Source organism: Canis lupus, chromosome 26 (genome assembly GCF_048164855.1).
Source record: "Canis lupus baileyi chromosome 26, mCanLup2.hap1, whole genome shotgun sequence".
NCBI lineage: Eukaryota > Metazoa > Chordata > Mammalia > Carnivora > Canidae > Canis > Canis lupus.
Genome location: NC_132863.1, coordinates 28,031,152 through 28,052,283, shown reverse-complemented (window position 1 = coordinate 28,052,283; position 21,132 = coordinate 28,031,152). Strand labels below are relative to the sequence as shown.

The 21,132-nt window shown below is 55.3% G+C and overlaps 1 protein-coding gene across 6 annotated transcripts in view; it reads right to left on the bottom strand.

Annotated features, from left to right (window-relative positions):
* SRC (SRC proto-oncogene, non-receptor tyrosine kinase) overlaps window positions 1–20,467 on the bottom strand; it is a 50,279-nt gene extending 29,812 nt beyond the window's left edge. For 2 of the 6 annotated variants that reach the window (XM_072800973.1, XM_072800971.1), the window contains exons 1-2: window positions 20,271–20,464; window positions 2,928–2,998 (exon numbers count right to left, since the gene is read on the bottom strand). The gene's annotated coding sequence lies outside the window, so the exon portion shown is untranslated. Of the gene's footprint in view, window positions 1–2,927; window positions 2,999–7,166; window positions 7,189–20,270 lie in introns of those variants that run through there. The other 4 variants (XM_072800974.1, XM_072800975.1, XM_072800976.1 and 1 more) reach the window with 4 other exon arrangements.
* Between the last annotated feature and the right edge of the window lie 665 nt (window positions 20,468–21,132).

Genomic DNA, 21,132 nt, shown 5'->3' with positions numbered 1-21,132 from the left:
AAAACAACCTTAAAATAGAGAAACAAAGCTTGCAGGCTCACTCCTCTCAATTTCAAAATTGAGGAAAAGGTCCAGTAGTCAAAATACTATAGGGGCACCTATCTGGCTCAGATGGTAGAGCACACGACTCTTGATCTTGGGGTGGTAAGTTAGAGCCCCACGGTGGGGGTAGAGATTACTTTAAATAAATAAACAAACAAACAAACAAACAAACCATGGTACTTGCATGAAGACAGACATATAAATTAATAGGACAGAAATGAGGGACAGAAATCAACCCTCACATTTATAGTCAATTGAGTTTTGACAAGAGTGCCAACATCACACAATGGAGAAAATACAGTCTTTTCAACAAGTGGTTCAGGAAACAGTGGATATACACATGCAAAAGTAGGAAACTGGATACCTTCCTCAAACCCTACACCCAAAATTAACTCAAAATAGATCATGAACCTAAGTATGCAAAGTAAAGCTGAAAAAAATTCTTATAAGAAAATATAGGTATAAATTTCACAATCTTGGCTTCTTAGATATGGCACCCACGGCACAAGCAACAGAAGAAAAAACTGGATGCCATCAAAATTTAAAAAATTGTATCCAACGGACACCATCAAGGAGATAAAAAGAATTCACAGAATGGGAGAAAATATTTGTAAATCATATATATGATAAGGGATCTGTACCAAGAATACATAAAGAACTCTTACAACTCAACAACAAAAAGACAAATACCCCAATTAGACATTTCTCCAAAAAAGAATTACACATGGCCAATAACTGCATGCAAAGATGCTCAACATCATTAGTCATTAAGGAGACGCAAATCAAAACCACAATGAGCTACCCCTTCACGCCCACTAGGAAAGCTATAATTAAAAAGACAGATAACAGTAAGTTGTTGGAAACCTCATACATTGCCGGCGGGAATGTACAATGGTGTTGCTGCTTTGGAAAACAGCCTGGTATTTTTCCTCAAAAGATTAAACATAGAGTTACCACATGATCCAGAAAGTCTGCTTTAGGTATGTACCCAAGAGAAAAGAGAACTTTTATGTGAAAACATAAAAATGTGTATGTGAAAAAAAAATTTTTTAAAAACTTGTATGTGAATATTCATAACAGCTTTGTTCATAATAGCCAAAAAGTGGAAACCACCATATATCCAGCAGCTGATGAATGGACAGATGACATGTGGTACTATGTCCAGACAATGGAATATTATTTTGCAAGAAAAAGGAATGATGCCTGACAACATGCTATAACATGGATGAACCTTGAAAGCATGATGCTAAGTGAAAGAAGCCAGACACAAAAGACCACATGCTGTATGATTCCATTTATATAAAAGGACCAGAATAGGCAAATCTATAGAAACAGAAAGACTGGTTGTTGCCCGGAGCTGGAGGAGGAACGTCTGAGGGGGAGTGGGGAGTGACTAATGGGTACACAGTTTCTTTTTGGGGTGATAGAAGTGTTCTAAAATTGATTGTGGTGATAGTTACACAACTCTGTGAATATACTAAAAACCATTAAATAGTACATTTTAAATGGGCGAGTTGTTCGGTATGTGAATTATATCTCAGTAAAGCTGTGATATTAAAAAACAAAACAAAACACTACAGCAGAGGGCCACTGTTCAACTATTAGACTGGCAAAGACCTCGAAATTCTATAGCAAAACCCACACTGGTTAAGAGTGAGGGAAGCCGGGGGTGGAGGGGCAGCGTGAGGGTCTATTTGCACAACCTGCAGCTAGGACAATCTGGCAATTGCCATCAAATGGCAACTGCATACAACCTCTGAGCCTGCAGATTGGGCTCAATCCTAGAGGAATCCTCGCACATGAATACTAAGTGAATGACAGGATATTCATCACAGAATTGTCTATAAGAAGCAAAAGACTAGAAACAACTAAAGTATTCTTCACTAATTATTTGTTTAAAGAGATATGCAACTTTTGTTTAAAAGATTTTATTTATTTGATAGGGAGAGAGAGAGCACAGAAGGAGAGGGAGAAGCAGAGAAGTTCTCTCCTTGCTGAGCAGAGAACCTGATGCGGGGCTCTATCCCAGGACCCTAAGATCATAACCCTAGCCAAAGACAGATGCTGAAACAACTGAGCCACCCAGGCCTCCCATTCCTCACTAATTAAATAAAGCCTGGTCTCCAGCCACACAAAGCATACAATGCAACCATGGAAAAGAAAGCAGTGGCACCAAATGGTCCCCAGGGTACACTGCCAAGAAGAAACAGGCAGGTGTAAGACAGGGTACACCACATGCTACCATTTGTGTGTGTGTGTGTGTGTGTGTGTGTTAATTTTCTAACATAGGTGTTTACATATGCATCCTCCATCTCCCTAGAAGGACACATCAGAACCCCTCCAGTAGTTGCCTCTGACAAGGAGACCTGCAGCCAAGAGGAGTTTTTCCCTGTCTTCCTTTGTACTTTGAATTATTTTTTACTGTGTGCATGTTAATGCTTTTTCTTTTCCTTTTTTTTTTTTTTAAGATTTTATTTATTTATTCATGAGAGACACAGAGAGAGAGGCAGAGGCAGAGGCAGAGGGAGAGGGAGAAGCAGGCTCCCTGCAGGAAGCCCGATGTAGGACTCGATCCCTGGACTCCGGGATCACACCCTGGGCTAAAGGTGGGCACTAAACCGCTGAGCCACCCAGGGGTCCCTTTTTCTTTTCCTTTTAAGAAAAAATACAGGCGGGATCCCTGGGTGGCGCAGCGGTTTGGCGCCTGCCTTTGGCCCAGGGCGCGATCCTGGAGACCCGGGATCAAATCCCACGTCGGGCTCCCGGTGCATGGAGCCTGCTTCTCCCTCTGCCTTTGTCTCTGCTCGCCCCTCTCTCTCTCTCTCTCTGTGACTATCATAAATTAAAAAAAAAAAAAAAAAAAAGAAGAAAAAATACAGGCTTACCTGGTCTCAAATCCTGGCATGCCCTCTCTCATAGCTGGGAAGGTCACTTCACTTCTCTGAGCTTCTGTGTTCTGCAAAGAGAGGGATAATAATAATGCCCAGCTTCAAGGTTGTTGTGGAGGAGTGAATAAGACAACCCATGCACGGGGCTGCCCATGTGCCTAGTGCCCATTCACTGCACGGTTCTTGTTGTTTATTAATATGTTACTAAGTCCACCAAGTTGGATTGTAAAAGGTGCCAGCAGAGAGCCTCAGACCAAGTGTGCAGAACACCAGCAATACTCTGACAGGGAGAAGGTGGGAAGGGCTTGCTGTGAGAGGCAACATTTGAGGAGGACTTCAAGGACAAGAAGGAGTTCCACAAGCAGAGAGACTGGGGACAGTGCTCCTGGCAAAGGGAGCTATGCACAAAAAGACAGAAATAGGAAAGCCCTGGGTATTCACTCAAGAGTTGTGCATTTGTTGGCTCCTTCCACAAGGCTTGGCTGAGCACCTGCTATGTGCCAGGCATTATGGTGGGAAAGACAAAAGCCAAGTGGCCAAACGGGCCAAGGGATGAATTACAGAGAATACAGCAATGGGGACAAGGGGGCACTGGGGTAGAGCTGCACTCACTCATACCCAACTGCTCAAAGAGCAGACCAGGAAAAGGAGGCTCAGAGAGGGATAGGGACTGCCTAAGGTCCCTCATCCCACAGGCACCCTCCTGATGTGCACCCCTCAGAAGGTACCATCTAAACTGGGGGCCCCACCTAAAGGAGAGGCAACTAGTTCTCAAATGATAACAACAGCTGGTTGATGGGTAGAGAGACTCCTGCGTGTCAGGCACCAGACTAAGAATGGCACTACATGCGTGAGTCCCAATGAACCCACTGCAGCCATACGTGGTCAGCCCCATTTGCAGATGAGAAAACCAAGGCATACAGAGTTCACGGTGCTTGCCTCAAGTCACAGAGCTTGTAAGAGGCAGCATCAGCCAGCAGACTTGAACTGTGGGCTCTGCAGCCTCGTGTCCCAGGGCCCCACTCCCAGAGGAGCCACCAACAGGGCCTCTGTCAGCAGTCACAACCCCTCTCAGAGGGGCCCAAGGTAGGAGCTCTTCTCAGCCAGTCCAGGAATGTCTCCTGATAACAGTGACCCAACCCGGGGTGGGGGAAGGATGGGAGTGGAGGTTGTGTCAGGAATGTGTGGGGTGGAGGAGGGAGGAGGTGGCGGGGAGGGAAACAGCCCATCAGCAGCCCATCAGCAGCCATCTGGAGAGATGGACTGGGAAGTCCTGCCTGAGCCAGTTGGGGTACAGCATCATGGTTAGAGGGGCCCTGCTGTGGCCCACGGGTGGACCCTGGGTAAACTGATCAAAGCCTCCTTCGGTACCACGGAGTCAGCCATGGTCATCCCCAGGCAGCTGCAAAGGCAGATGAGTTAACGGACGCAGAGCCCTGAGCACACAGGCTATTCTTCCAAAACGGGGCCCTTACTATTGTGAACATGACAGTTTCCATCATTGCTTAGCTATCTAGTTCTCTCCGGGACCCAGCCATACAGGGATGATCAGCCCTGTCTCGCAGAGGTGGAGACAGAGAGAGGCTCAGAGAAGCCAAGTCAGGTGTCCCAGCCACCATCCAAGACAGAAGCAGGCCAGCTGGGGATCCTGGCTCTCCTGGCCCTAGGCCACTGTCAGCCCTTCTCTCCAAGGCCACTGCTCCCAGCTGAACTCTGGCAGGTAGCCCACACATCGAGGATAAAGCAGGGCTCCGGGGCCAGTCCATTTTTCCAAAAGAGGAATTGGAGGCCAAGACAGGGGAGCCCCAGGAGGACCATTTATGGAGTGAACATGTGACCCCTCTGAACCTCCAAGACTCAGTCCCCAACTGACGCCCCTCCCTCCTCAAAGCCCCGTGGGGCAGGTACCACTAGCACTGCCCTGTCCACGGAGGGGGAAGCTAAGGCCAGAGGAGCCTGGCGAGGGGGCCAGTCCAATGCTCCCATTTCACAGATGGGGGCTCCATCCCTCTCCTGCCTCCCTATAGCCTTCCACATGAGAATGGAAGCTCCCCATGGGCAGGGGGCTTCACCTGATTCCTTCCTTCCTTTCACACTCTCAAAAGAATTCCCTGTCGAACTGGGGTGTTTTTCTACAAGTGGTTTCGGAATATGGAAAGGACTCTGACTCCAGAGTGGGGGTAATATGAACGATGACAGTAGTAATAGCTGGTATTTATTTAGGACCTACTACGTACCGTTCTCATTACCCCATTCACAGATGGAGAAACTGGCACACACAGATTAAATGATGAGACTAAGACCTCACCTCCTAGCAGCTGACTGGCAAGTCCCTCCCTCTCGGATCTTCCCCCTACAGAGAAGGGCCCAAGGAAGGAGCCTTGGCTGGGCTCTTCTTGGTGGGGTCTAGGGCCACCTCGGCTCCCTCTCCAAAACTCAATACCATTGGCTGCTCCAATGCAGGCCAGTGGGGTGGAATGGGGCATGCTGAAGGCCACACTTCCCCCCACCTACTTCCTCCCACCTAGGGTTCACACTACCCCTTCAAATGCTCCCAATAGCCCTGAAGTGAGCCGTGGCCACACGCATGTCACACACGAGGATATAAGGTCTCCCAGAAGCTGCCCAGCCAGGAAGTGAAGACCCAGATGCCAACACAAATCTGAGTGATACCAAAGCCCATCCTGTCTCCACTAGATATATAAGGAGGCATGGGAAGGGCAATCTAGGAGGTTGGCACAGCTTGTGCAAAGGCCCTGAGACAGGAAGGTCAGATGTACAGGGGGTTATCAAGTGAGCCGTCTGGACTGTGTGAGTCCCAACTTAACTAGGTCACTCGCTGCTAGTCTTTGGCCAAGGCCTGAAAAGGTCTGAAGGAGGGCCTGAAAGGGATCTGTCTAGCAATTCAGATCAGAAAAACTGAGAGAAGAGGCCATGAAAGTTTTCTCAGGCCCCTGAGACTGTGGGGTGGGGCAGGGTTAGGTTACTGAGCCTTCATCCCCCAGCGATCATCTCAGAGCACAGTGACCTCCAGCTCTAGAGGGCTGGAGGGCCAAGAAGGGGCCTAAACCATGGCGAACTTCCCAAAGGAGGGGATATCTCAGTTGAGGTCCGAAGGCTGGACAGTGTGCGAAAGAGGAAAGGGAAGTATGATCCAGGCAGAAGAGACTGCTTGGGCAAAGGCCTAAAGGTAGGATCGTTAAGAGAAAGGAAGGGAGCCAGTCAGTATAAGGCATGCAGCCTCAGTCTCCCCAGCAACAAAATGGGGGAAAAGACAGGCATCCAGTGGGTGGCTCCAGCTTTCCCATGCCTGCTTCCCACCATTCCCCCACTCCAAGGCCCAAGAGGTTAGTCACTGGAAGGGTCCTCCTGCCCATGGGAGCATCTTGGGGCCAGGGAGGTCCACAGGCTTGGGAGGTTTCACCCACCCTACTCCAGCCTCTACCCCAGAGCCTAGGCCAGGCAGCCTGGCCAGTGGGCGGGCAGGGAGGCTCACAGGCCAAAGGTCACAGCCCTGGTGTCAGGGAGCCTTTGTGAGACATCCTCCTTCACAGACCAAGAGCTGAGGCTTAGAGGGGGGCTCCCAGGCCCAGGTCACACAGCGAGGCGAGTCTGGCCCCTGAATGAGGGTGTGGGCACCGGGACTGAAGAGAAGATTCTCAAGGCACTAAGCCCAGTACAGGCAGGTTCCAGGGACCCAGCCAGGTACCACCTGGCTGAATGGAAGTTCTCCATCGGAATCGCTGTGTGACCTTGGGCCAGTCACGCCCCATCTTGGGGCTCAGTGTCTGTACCCTGACAGAGGCCCTGGCATGTCAAAGGTTCCTTAGCAGATGCCACTCCCGACCCCACCCCCCACCCCCATGCCACTGAGGTGACAAGTTTTGCTTTCTCTGGGCCTCTCCAAGGTGGCTGGAGATGGGTGATGGGCCTTGGGGGGACCATTGCCAGCCAGTGGCCTCTGCCCACTGCATTCAGGGGCTCACAGTGTTCGCTACTCCCTGACAGCAGCTCTGCTTCTCTGCTCTGGGAATACATAGTGCCCCCTCTTCCCCGCCCACACCCAGGCAGAACTCCCTCTGGGGACACTGGTGGGCAGAAGCACCTGGTGGCCCGGCCCCTCCACAAAGTCAACCCGAGCTCCAGCCCCCGTCCCCCGCCCCCAGCCTCAAAGCCCACACACAGGTGGCCCACCCTGCATGCGTGACCAGGAAGTCCAGCCCACCCTTCACTTACCCACAAAATGATGCCTCTGGCAGCCCTGAGGAAGACAGCCTCTGAGCCTGAGGTTGGGGACAGTGTCAGCGGGACGGCCTGTGGGCCTGCTGCTCACAGGATGGAGGCCTGCTGCATCTCCTTCCTCCCACCTCTCAACCCTGCCTTCAACTTATAATCACCCTCTAACCTTCACACGTGGCACGCGCTGTCTGCCCCCCACCAAAGCTTCCCCACCTGCCTTCCCCTGACCCTTCACAAATTCCAGTGAGAGGAGGGAGGGAGGGAGGGAGAGATGAATGGGTCCTACCCAGGGACCCAGACAACAAAGAGGCACAGGGGGTGGGGGGTGGGGGCACCTCGGCCTGGGTCTGTCCAGCCCCACGGCCTACACCCTGACCCCCCGCTCGCTGCTGCCGTCGCCTGACACGTCCCCGTGCCGGAGCTTGCGACCTCCCTGACCTCCACAGGGCAGTGTGCAAGTCTGAGGCACCCACCTCCAGGCCCCGAGCCCCACGCCGCACGGGCCGGGACGCAGAACGGGTCCCAGGGGATGTTTGCGGGGGGAGCGAGGAGCGCGGGAAGAGTGAGCCAGGGGCCATCCACGGGCCAGGGCAGCCACAACGTGTCTGGTCCCGTGTTCGTGGAGCAAACACGCTCGGGGCTGGCAGGCCTCAAACCGGCTCTGCCAGTGTGGCCGGGGCGGGGCGGGGCGCTGCAGGCTCGGGCTGGCATCCGGGAGAGGGATGGAGGGGGGCCGCCGGGGACAGGGCCCGCAGCCCGGGGAAGGCAAAGGCTAAGCAGCCCGGGGAGCCCCCCTAAGCCCAGCCTGCAGAGGCAGAGCCATGCCAGCCCCTGCAGCTCTTGGGTTTCTTCCTGGGCAGGAAGGGGACTCCTTTCCAGACTCCAGGCCCTGACCTGCCCTGTAGCGTGCAGGATCCCTTCCCGCTGGGACCTGTCTACACCTGTCCACAGCCTAGAAGCCCTAGAGGGAAAGGGAAGGGCAAGGCCCGGAAGTGGGTGGCGCGGGAGCAGGGCAGGGCGGCAGGCCACCTGGTGTAAAACGCTGCTCTGTCCCTGGTTGCTTCGTGGCCAGTTTCCCCGTGTGGAAAGTAGTGCTGGGCATGGATCCCGGGGACCTCCTATCCCTTGGCACTGAGTTATCTAGAAGACACCTCCTGGCAACTGCAGCGCTGCCCCAAAGCCCAGCTCTGGGGGTGACATAGCCAGAGGCCCAACTTACACACATGTCCTCACTCCCCACAGAAACAACAATAATAAACCTACTGATTACTTAATGTTTATTGTATGCCAGGCATCAGGCGTGGCACTTAACGTGCATCGTTTTATCTGCCCCGCCCCCCAACACTGCTGTGATCTAGGAATCCCCAGCAGAGGAAACAGGTCCAGGTCACGTGGCAAGTTAGAGTCCAGGCTCCTGACCCCACCTCTGAGGTCACACTGAGGCAGCCTCCATCTCCCTAAGATAGTTCAGGGCAGGAAAGAAATCTTAGGTACAGAAATCTTTAGCTGGAACTGGGGAGGCAGGGTCCGTACTCCCCAAATCCATAGATCCCTTGAGTCCTGAGAGACCAAGCCCCAACCCTGCCCCACTATGTAACCCAGGCAGTGGGTGTACCACTCTTAGCCTCAGTTTTCTCATCTGTAAAATGGGTAGGGTCCTGCCAGTTTTGCCTAACATGTACAGAGCCATGGGAACAGAAAGGCTCAGCCCAGCCATCAGGACACCGTGAGGAAGGCACTGGGAATTTGTGCCTCCAGATGGACCAGGGAGAGGGAACAAACAAACCAGAAGCCACCATGGCCTGTGGCGAGGACTCAGCCCCTCATCACCAGCAAGCAGCCCAAGAGAGGAACGATGATTCCTCCTGCCCCCACGTAACCCGGTTCCCAGTCCTGCCTATCCCACCTTCTAAACACATTCTGAATCCACTTCCCTCTCACCATGGCCACCCCACTGCCCAGGTTCAGCCTCCTCCCCCAAGCTGGACAACTGGGGGCAGAGACCCTTTCTGGAATGTCAGTCTGAACCATGACTCTTGCTTAACACCCTTCACGGCCCCTATGAAACAAAGGACAAAGTCCTCCCCCCGGGCCTCCAAGCCTTCTAGTGGACTCTACCGGCCCCACCCCCTTCACTTCTGTTCTTCTCACACTGTCCACTCCTTCCCCTTTCCCTGAGAACCGGGCGCACACACTCACTCGGGCCTTTGCCCTTGTCGTCCCCTCTACCAGAGCCTACCGATCCCAGACATCCACACACCCCACCCCTTCATGTCTTCCAGGTGCTTCATCACAGGCTCAGAAGGCCCTGCCTGGCCACCTGTTTCAATGGCAACATGCCCCACCAACTCTGTCCTCTCTTTGAGTCTCATTTCAATAGCTACCTCCTCACAGAAGGCTTCTCTTGACCTCCTCCTGCCCAAGTAAGGACCTTCAACTTCTCCTTCCTAGCACAGACCACAGCACTGATGACATAGCTGCCCATGGGAGCACACGTCTGAGGACAGGGGCCACTTCTGTCTCACTCACTGCTGAATGCCCTGCAGCGGGTGTAATATTCAAAATAGATAACAGCTGGGAAGCTTGGCTAGCATCTGGCCAGAGTGGCCCCTGGCCGAAAGCATAGGGCCTAGCACACAGTGGATACCTGGTAATTACAGAATGGATGGACAGATTCATGGATGGATGGATGGGCAGATGGATAGACGGATGGATAAGTGAAAAGGGCATACACAGTGGGGTTGGGACTTGCCAGGGATGCTCAAGGCCCTGAAAGGTGGCCCAGAAAAGGGATGGATCCGTCCAAGCTCATCAGCCAGACTCTCTGGCCTACGCAGCTGCAGCCAGCCTGGACTCTCCTCCTGCACAACCCGACTTTCATTTCCCATCTCCTCTGCCTGAGGAAGCTCCTTCCCCCGGGGGGACTGGGTGAGGAGGAGGGGCAGGCGGCCCTCTGGTCCTGGATGAGAGGGGGGCTCCCAGGCTCCATCTGTCTCGCCACAAAGGGGCTTTGTCCTCGGTGCCTGTGCTGAGCCCAAGGCAGACCGGAAGCCACCCCTCAGCCACTCAGCAAGTCTTACCACCCCTGGTCAGCTGGGCCAACAGCTCCAAAGCCAGACCCCAGGGGCCGGCATGGTGTTGGGCACAGCCTTGTGAAATCTTATTAAGCCCTAGGAGACTCTAAGGTGACCCCCATTTTGCAGATGGGGAAACTGAGGCTCAGAATAGCAAAGACACTTGGTCAAGGGCTCCTGGCCCACAGAGAACAAAGCTGGGTTTCAAACCCATGCCTATCAGGCATCAGAGTCTTCAGCCATCGTTCCTTACTCACCTTGTCTGGAGTACAGACCGTCTGAGTTTAAGAGGGCAGAGGGGCCTTTCCGGAGGCTCGAATGGACCCAAGCAGGGAGACCTTTGCCCTGGCAAGCTTTACCCAACATGGCAGGGAGATCAGGCCTTGAACCCGGAGCCCTTGCCCCATGCCCAGCCCATGTCCCAGGCGCCTTCAGAATCAGCCAGCCAGGCCCCAACACGTCTCCACCACTTCCTGCCAGGCGGGCTTCCACAAGGAAAGGATGTACAGGCAGGCAGAGTGGGGGCTGAGGCCTCCATCCCCCACCTTGCTGCTCCCCCATCAATCCCAGACTTGCCATTTACCTGGCTGGCACCCACCTTCTCCCCAGGGCCACCTCACCAAAGCCACAATGCTGACAGGGCTCCCACTCACGGTGCTAGATGAATCAGTTCTGTCCAGCTATCTCCTCATGCCCAAGGATGGCATGTAGACTCTGAGCAGGCCCTCAGACCTCTCCATGGGTGGGCACCAGCACCTCTGAAGTCAAAATTCTACCCTTCCTTGGGGCTCCAACAAGAGGAGCTGCCCATGCCACAGCTTCAGGCCCCAGTTCAAGCTCCACCTCCCCACAGAGAACTATCTCATCCTTTCAAGTATGTCATGTACTGCTTCCTCCAGGAAGTCCTCCCTGATCTGCTTCCTCTGAGGCCCCAGAACAGCCCCTACCTTCTGCCTCAGGTAGGGGTTCTTGATCCCTATCTGGAACCCCAGCCTCTTTGGACTACCTTCATTTGGTAACAGTAACTGAGCACTGGAGAGCCAAGTCTGGCCTTTGTCTTCCCTTCGCACCTTCAGCAGGAGGCCTCAGCAAAGCCTGGCAAGATATTGAGGCCTTGCCTGGTCAACCTAGTCCCCTTCTAACTACCCTGTACATGACCTGACACACACACACACACCCCACCTCCCAAGGCTATACCTGCACACACCAGGTGAGTTCCCACCTCCAGATATTTGCCCAGGCTCTGCCTTTGTCCTGGCATGTCCTCACCATTGCTTTTTCCCTGTGAGCTCCTGCTCATCCTTTAGGATTCAAGTCAGGTAACACTTCCTCTAGGAAGCCCTTCTGGCCTTGTAATGGGCTGCCAGGGTTCCTGTGGTGCCTACCCTGTGGTAGGACAATGATCAGGGTCTGTGTCTGGCTCCACCAGAGTGCAGGCTGTTCCCAGAGTGCATCCCTTGGGGGTCTCTAGCACCCAACACAAGGTCCAGACACCAGCAGCACGTAATCAAGAGTCCAGCTGCCAATTCCCTACCCAGAGAATCCAGGGACAGAGGCCAGGAACAACTCCCAGAGGCAATAATGAGTCCTATTTTGCCCATGCTGCCCACAGATCTAAGGTATGGGCGGAGTGGTGGTGGGGGGGTGCTTTCTGCAAATGGCCAACTGGTAACCAAACCCACGTCGTTTCTAAAACTAGGGCACAGGAGAGAAACGGGAACAGCAGAATTGTCCCCAAATAGAACTGTGGCTCATCTGGTTCCAGGGCCTTCGGGAACACCTGGCAGGGAGGGGGGTGGGGAGCACAGGTGGCTGCTCCCAAGGCTCTGAAAGGAATTCTAAAGTTTGGAGGGCAGGAAGGTCAACATCACCACAGTCACTGCTGACACCCTGCCCACCCCCTCAGGGTCAGTCCAAATCCTAGAAGGTGGCAGTCCACTCCACCTACCCCCCAACTAACTACAGGGTACTCCCTAAACTGTCCTACTCTGAGCCTTGGCTCACATGGGTCCTCTGCCTGGAATGCTGTTGCCCCTTCTTGCCAGTCAGAATCCTGCCCATCCTCATACCTGTAACCACTAGCTGGGGCCTTTCTCTAAGCCTAGCATGGGCAGGCATCTGGAGGGAAATGAGCTATCCAGTCCTCCCAACAGCTTCGTGAAGAAAGATGTCTGCCCCCATCTCACAGATGAGAAACTGAGGCTCAATGAAAGAAGCCATTCGTCTAGAGCACACAGCAGAGGAGGCAGGTGGACCAGGTGATATGGTGGGACCTGGGTGCTGGTGGCTGCAGGGCACCCCGAAGGCCTGGCCTGATTCAGCCTCCTAGGCAAGCCTAGCCTTGAGAACTTGGCATAATTCAGGGACAAAGTCCACAGGGCACAGCCCCCATCTGCCTAGACAGGTGCCCCTACCTCCCCCAACCCCCACCCTAGGGTGGCTGCGGACTAAGGAACCACATTGGTTTGATGTGATGGAACTATCTCCCCACCATATGCACAAACCCACTGAACAGATGAGAAAACTGAGTCCTGGAAGGGGATAGTTTCCCTATCTGGAAATGGGATGTGCCCCCAGGAACATGTGATATCCCTCTGTGTCCTGATGGATGCTATTTCCTTTCTCTGAGTCTCAGTTTTCCAATCTGGAGAATGGGATTGTCAATTCTTTCCTCTTCAAGCTGATACAGATTATAACAAAATAGCGACTAATCTTTCTCCAGTGCCCATTAGGTGCTGGCTTTGCTGAGAGCATCCCGCACCTTAGAACAAGCCTATGGCATGGATACTGGCATTAGGCCCATTTTTCAGGTAGGGAAGCTGAAGCATAGAGAGGTGAAGTGACTCACCAAAGTCACACAATTTGTGGGTGACAGCAGTTGGAGGTAGGAGAGCCCTGGGGCTGGGGGCCGGTAGCTTGCCAGAGAAGTCTCCAGGCCTCATCACTCTGAGAGGAATGCCAGGAAAGGGCTAGAGGAGGATCAGGGGTCAGACAGAAGGCAAAGAAGGGCTCAGCCCACATGAGGCACGGCAGGCCTGTGGAGTCCTTGGGGCCCCGGGTCCAAATTCATGCACTGGGTGACCTTAGGCAAGCTGCTTTGCTTGTCTGAGCCTCAGTTTCCTGTCTGGTGAAATGGGGCCAGAACTTGCTGCCTGGCAGGATGCTGTGAGGACCAGACACAAGCACTTACCTGGCACCGGCCCAGGGCCCACCTACGTGCTGAGGGAGCCAGTGACTCCTGAAGGACCTCCAGGGGCTGATCCCTGCTCCCTCAGGACCACGGGTGCATCCAGTTCTCCACTCAGGAGTGGGAGCATGGGCACAACCTGTCCCTTCTCGGAGGCCCAGAAGGAACCCTCCCAGCTCTGCCAGCCTTCCAGGCCACGGGACCTCACACAAGTCACTTCACCACTCTGAACCTCCAAATCCTTTCGAGGGGTTCCTGCCTCGGGAGACTGTGGGCTCATGGGGGTGGGGGCGGGGCTCAGTGCCAGCAGAGAGAGCCACTGGGGGGACCCTGACGTGGCGTCTCATTTTCCTAATTTGCCAAACGAAGATTATTACTCCTAGCCCTGCTGGGGGCGCTGAGAGGTGGCCGTGGAACGTGCTCTGTAGACTGTAAAGTGCAGTGCCCTTGAGCCATGATTACCATCACCGTCCTGCCTAAGAGGCAAAAAGAATCCTGTGACTTGCCATGTAGGGCAGAAGGTGTCAGAGCCATGCAGGAAGGCAGAGAAGGGCAGTGGGGTGCAGAGGAGGGAAGAATGGACTCGGGCTGGGGCACAGAGCGTGGTCACTGAGAGCTTCCCGGCGGCAGGCGCAGAGGCCTCTCAGCCGCTTAGACGAGTATGGAGAGGGGGGGCCACTGGGCGGTGGGCCCACAGGGGCAAGGCACGGAGGCAGAGCACCCGGGCCCACAGGGGACAGCTGAAGGTTCCAAAAGCCCAAAGCCCACTGAGTACCAGGGAAATGTGGGCGTGGCCGGGGCGGGGCAGAGGCAGGGCTCACCTCCAGGACCCCGAGCTGGGGGGCCCCTACCCCCACCCACCTTGCCTCGCTCTGAGCCTCGGCTACCCCTGCAAAGCACCAGCGCAGTAACAGCTCCCGCCTCGCGGGCCAAGCACCCACGGCTCCATCAGTGGTCACCTTCACAGAGAATGGGCCCGCTCAGTGACGAGGCCTCAAATGTCGCGATCAGGACACCGGGAGGCCTTGACAAGTCGCAGGTGGGCAAGCCACAGGTGGGCTAAGGCGGGAGCCCGTCAGGGAGGCAGGATGGCGCTCATGGTCTCCAACTCACCCAGTCCAAAACCTGTGTTTCTAGTTAACCTTCCCCTTGGCCACGTCCCATTGGACAAGCCTCCCACAGACACATACGTCCGGTCTCAGCCCCAGGGAGTCCCCAATTGATTGGCCTGTAATTCCTGTCCACAGTTCCCGCCTGGTCAGGGAACTGCCTTCATAATTATGGGCGCTCAGAAATACAAAGCACTTACTGTGTGCAGACTCTGCCAAAGCAGACATACATTCACTCATCTGATTCTCACATCACCTTGTCAAAGCTGCCATTGGCACTGTCATCCCCATTTCTAAGACAGGGAAACCAGGGCCCCAAGCAATTGTTTTTCCACAATCCTACACAGCAAATGGCAGTCAGGATTTGAACCCAGAACCAATCAGCTCCAAAAGCCTTGCTACTTCTAATCCCTTTATGCCATGAGTAGCCACTGAGCACCCATGAGATGCCAACCCTTGGAGCTGGGGGCTCCCTGCAAGACCCTATATTCCATATCTGAGGGGAGATCCATCAGCCAGAACCAGAAGCCCAGAAAGTAAGGATCACCTGTCCCCGGCAATACACCAGCCCTATTCCTTGGGTAAGATTTCAGGCAAGCTGGGTGCACACTCAGTGGGAATTGGATGCTACAGATCATTCAGAAGGCAGAAGTCTGGGCTCACACTTCGCTGTGCTGGGAGACCTTGGCCCCAGCCATTGTCCCTTCTGAGCCTCTCAGTTTCCTTTTCTGTGTAATGGGAACAAAAGTTTTGCCCATCCCCTGCTAAGGCAAAGGATGGAATGGTCCACGTGGCTACAACCTGGCTGGAGAGGGCACGACATGAGAACATCCACATCAGACAGAGTAAAGGTCAGGGCAACAAATCTGGGCAGGGCAAGAGAAAGTAATCGGGCCCGGACGGGGAGGCTGAGTCTCCCGACTTCCATCCACGGCACCAGGAGTCTGCCTGCAGGCTGCTTGGAGGACTCATTGCCACAGTTTCTAACGGCCCCACGTGGGCTCAACGGCCAGGCCTGCCCTGGACAACTCCCGCAGGAGAGGCTTCTCATTTTATTCTGGAACTCCTCCGGGTCATTGTGCTGGGAAGAGAGGAGCTGAGGCCCAGGGTAGAAGGGAGTCCCTTGCTCAAGGTCCTATAGCCAGGGCTTTGCTCCTGGCTGTGGGCTCTGGGGTCCTTCCTATCCACCTCTCCCTTGACTCGGCCCCACCCAGGCTGTCCAGTGGGAAGGCGCAGGCTGGCTGAGTTGGGAGAGCCTTGGATCAAAAGACAAGAGATGTGCATTTTTCTCCTAGCTTGGATAATATGTCCCGGGTCTTTCTGGCCTCAATTCCCCCATCTGTGAAAAGAGAAGGTCAGAGTGGATCGGGAATGACAAACGCACGGCACATGGACAACATGCTCTAATCCTCTGCCAATGGCAGACATTACTCATCTCTCACAGCGCTCCTTCCCAGGAAGCCAAGCCTGGACCTCAGAACGCTTCTCGACACAGCAGCGCAGGCCTGGGCCATCTTAAAACTGGATGATATCTGAGTCCCCGAGAGGGAAGGGAGGGGAGAAAGATGTCACATTTACTGAGACTCAAGCCACTGGGAGAAAATAGCAAATCTAATCTCCACAAGGGAGGTATGCAGAGGTTTGGGTTTCCTTTGGACAGACGGTGGGAACCAGGCCTTGAACACAGGGGAAGGACCTGCTGGGCCTATATTTCCGAGAACCATGATGCCGAGCCAGCGCCCAGGTAAAGGCAGGGACCAGCTCATCCCACTCTCCCCTTGGCCTCACTAAGGGTAAAACCGCATGCCCATTTACAGCTTCAGGAACTGTTTCACAGGAAGGGGGTGTCTGCTGCCAGAGGATGAAGGATTTAAGCTGTACCTGGTTCTTCCCCACCCCTATTTATCTAGTTAATGAGTGCTAAATGCTTTATTTCAGTCCTCTCAGGGCACCCTAGGAGCCATGACTCATATTATCCCACTTCACAGATGAGGAAACTGAGGTACCCCAGAGGAAGTACCCTCCCCTCCCCTCCCCGCTAACTGGCTTGAGTGGAAACCAGAGTGGTTTACTGTAGAGATAAGGGGGTTAGAGCAGTGGTGGGGGAGTAAAGGACCCAAGGGGAGATAGAGGTGCTGGGAGCCACACGATCCATGCAGGAAGTGGCTTCTCCTCTCTGGGTCTTAGTATTAACATCTGGAAAATGGACCAATCTCACCTAAGGCAGGCTCTCAAGAAGTTGGGCTGAACTAGACTAACAGCACTCTCCCCAGTCCAGCCTCCTCGCACAGCAAGGGCAGAGCAGGATTCAAATCACCCGGCACAGGGGTGGCCTTGTCTGCCAACATCCTTTCCTAGGCCAGCACCTTCGGACTCCATGAGTTCATCCACTTAAAGCCTTCCAAACACAGCTGATGAGGCCAGACCCACCGGGCCCAGGGGCTACCCAGTGTATCACCACTTGAGGCAGGTCACCTTCCCTAAGCACCTATGGGCACCAGGCATGGGGGCCATGTAGGCCTCCTTTGACTGCTACCTGATAGGGAGATACATATTGTCCTTGTTTTCAAGACAAAGAAAGTGAAGTCTCAGAAAGATACAGTGAATGACCCAAAGATACACAACGGGTGGAGACAGTCAGAACTCAAACACAGACCTGTTTGACTCCTGAGCCCTTATCATAACCCTGTCATACCTTTGGTTTCCAGCTGTCCCCTGCCTGCCCACCCCCCCACCTCACACCCAGCCTCCAGCCACCCTGCATGCACTTCCCAACTGCTGGCTCCCACCCTCTCCTGCCTTCCTGCCAGTGAACTCCTACTCCACTTTCAAAGCCCAGCCTCAAATGCCTCCTCCTCTTGACTCCTGATCTAGGCCCCCACAGAATACTTGGAGTCCAGCCCACAGATCTATTTCTACCAAGTGCCTTGAACAGCTCTGTATCCCTGGCCTCCAGCATGGGGCTGTTCACACAGGGCACGCTGAGTAGTCCCTTGTGTGAAGATGAAGGTCAAACTCATCCCCAAGGCCCACACAGCTCCATATGGTCCAGCCATATGAGTGATTACCCCCCAAAACACCCCCTACTTCACCTCTCACCCACTCTCCTTAATTCTCTGTGCTCCGAATTCAGAGGCTTTCCCATCGTTTCTCTATAACACACACTTCCCCACCTCAGGGCCTTTGCACATGCATTTCTCTCTGCCTGACAAGCCCTTCCCCAGCTCCATGCTTGGCCAACTCCTACATACTTCCTTCAAAATTCCTCTGCACCCCACGCCTCTCTCTCTGAGCCCTTATCGCATCTGTGATTATATATTAATTTATTTGGTAACTTGTTTGCTATTTGGCTCACCCTCTAGACTCAAATATCTAGGAGGCCAGGGACCTGTTCACAATTCTGCAGCAGGATGACCACCTCCACAATCCCAGCAACCCTGGGAAGTGTCCGAATAGAAGAAAGAGCACCCTCCCTCCTTCTTTGTTGAGCAAACTTCTTGCCCTCCCTCACCTCTTGGAAGCCCCCTGATGCCTCCTACAACTCCCACTACTAACCCCTTCGCCACACTGCTCAGCCTGAGTTTGAAGCTCCTAGCATATAGCAGAGGCTCACACAGGGTCACGGATGTTTGCATCTGGGCAGGTTTGGAAAATGGGATCAACGAGGACCAGGGGGTTGGGGAGTGTTGTCAGCAGGTCACTGAGCCATGTCCTCCCTGGCTCCTGGGGCTCGCGGGAGCCAGACATCCCCCCCCACCCGCCAGGTCACAATCAGGAAGAAGCCACAGCAGGCACTGTGCTGTGAGCTGGGGAGAGTTCATGCTCCAGGAAGAGGATGGGGAGGGGAGGCAGAGCCAGGGAGCCTTCCTGGAAGAGGTGGGCCTGAAGCTAAGTCTTCAAGAGTAAGAACAGATAAACAGCTCACAGAGGAGAGGGCAGTCCTGGCAGGGACACCTACAGGAGGAAAAAAGCCCAAGAGCCACACAGAAGGGCTTAGGCAGGCAGTCAGCTGAGAGAGGTGACACACTGTAAATCACTTCCCTAGGTGGAAAGACCACATCACCGAGGCACACCACATCACCACATCCCCAGGAGGACCTCGTGGCTTCCATGCAATCACTCATCAATCTGTATGGTCTAACACCGTTGCATGCCTCGTCCCATACTGAGAAACCCCTGCTCCCCCCACACTGGAGGGGTCAAGGGCAGCCAAACTGGGGTCTCTGAAGTGTACGTTCTCATTCCAGCTTCAAACTGTGTGGGCTTGGTCAAGTCCTTTCCCCTCTCTGAGCCTCGGTTTCTCCATTTGGCCTATTTTATACTTAATAAGACTGAGGCCCAAGGAGGCAGCGAGTTGCTCGAGGTCACACAGCTGCTGGGTGGCAGGATGGTGCTGGAGTTGTTTCTCAAGGGGCTCTCAGGTGGCTTTTCGGACACCAATCCATCCTCTTCTGGACACAAGCCCCACTGGGACCAGCCCCCTCAGCCCCCTCCCATTTTAGGCAATTCATCCAGTGAAGCACTCATTTATTGAGCACCTACTACACACTGAGCTCCTACACGTAGAAGTGCATATATTCTTCCCCCATTCCACATGTGGGTGCTCAGAGGGGCAGTCCCTTGGCCCAGGTCACCCAGGGAGACAAGAAGTCTTGTCTGTCCAGCCAGGAGGCTGACAAGAGGGGCACTAACAGGACCGGCCTGGTCTATGCCTGAAACCAAGTCTGATCTCAGCAGCACTGTGTCTGGGCCTGGACTCATCCCAGGTAACCCAGGGACCCCTGCCCCAAATGTAGAGGTCCTGAAGCTCAGGAAGCCCCACTTGACAAGCCTCACTTGTTCGGCCCACAGGCCAGTGAGCCTGAAGGCCCCAGAGGCAGAACTGATACCCCATAGGTAAGCCTCTTCTGTTTACCGTCATCCTTCCACCAGCCCAGCAGTCCCAGCCAGACCCACCTGCCACTGATCAGGACCCCCAGATCAGAGAGGGTAGGCAGTTGCCTGACCACACAGAGCTGGGCAAGCGGCAGCCCCTGTGGGCACCTAAGCTCACCCCCAACCGAAGCCCAGGCAGGGAGATGGACCCAGCCTGGTGGAGAAAACCCAAAACTTTTGCCAACTTCTGAGCAGGCAGGCGGCTGGGCCTGCCAGGGGCGAGGCTGGGGGCTGGGGGCAGTGGACCGACAGTGCGGCCCTGTCCCTTCCAGACCCGCGGCACCAGGCCCTACCCCAAGCTCCAGGAGGACAGGGTGGTCCTGGGGCCCCGGCCCGCGCCCCTGGCTCGGCGCCCCCAGGCCCACCCTGCCCGCCCCCTCTCCACCTCCCATCCCGGCCGGGGGCGCCAGGCCCGGCAGCCGCGGCCAGAGGCGGCGCCGACAGGCTCAGATTTCAGATTTGGCCTAGACCTGGCCCGGGGGCTCGGCCGGGCTCCCGCTCCGGGGGCTCCGGGGGCTCCGGGGGCTCCGGGGAAGGGGGAGCCGGCGGCGGCCCCCGCGCCGGCCGGACCCCGAGCCCCCGCCCGCCCCCTCCCCCCCAAGGCATCACAACAAAAGGCCGCGCCGGGCAGGTCCCCCTGCGCCCGCCCAGCGCCCCGGGATCGCGCCTCGGACCCGGCGAGGCCGGAGCGGGGCCCCGAGCCCCCCGCCGCCCGCCCTCCGACGCCACGGGGTCCGGGCGGGGCTCCCCCGGGCCGGCGGGGACCGGGGCCCGCGGAGGGGCGGGGGGCGCTCACCTGGGCCGCTGGGCGGCGGCGCACGGGCGGACGGACGCGCGGGAGGGCGGACCGCGGGACGGCGGGGTCGGGCACTCGGCGGCCTGGCCGCTCCGGCTCCCAGGCCGGAATGGATTCCGGGCCGGGAGAGACAGATCGGGAGAGAAAGGGAGGAGGAGGCGGCGGCGGCCGGGGAGGGGAGAGGAGGGAGGGAGCGCGCGAGCGGGGAGGAGGGGCCCGGCCGGCCGCCGGGGGGAGGAGGAAGGAGGAAGCGTGCGGGGCCCGGCTCCCCGCGGCGACCCGGGAGAGACCCACGCGCGGGCCCCACCCCGTGGGCGCAGGAGCCGCAGGAGCCGGGGTGCGGAGGGGCAGGCGGGGGGCGGGGACACAGAAACCCTGCCCCCACCCCGACCCGTGAGAGCGCCCCACCCTGTGGGACCCCTAAATACCCCCCAGCCAAAATGCCCTCCCTAACCGGGCCCAAGCACCCGTCCTGCTGACCCCAAATCCACCTCTTCCTCAATTACCGGTAATAAGAATAATAATGTCAGCGCTAACGGAGCCTTTGCTCTTTCCCAGGCACCATGCCAATGGCTCAGGTCGACTTTTAAAAGGCTCTATTCCTAACAACACCTAGGCTGGGCAGGCTGATGATTATCCCCATTTTACAGATGAAAAACTGAGGCACAGAGAAGGAAGTCACCTGAGGAGAACCAGGCCTTGGACCCGCCTTGACTTGAGTTTCCCAAAGCAAGGACCGGGGCAGGAGGAACAGTGTAGGGAAGAGCAACATTTATTTTAATAGATACACGTTCATTTTATATTTTATTTTATTTTTTTAGATTGTATTTCTTTTCAGAGAGAGAGCAGGGGGAGGGGGAGG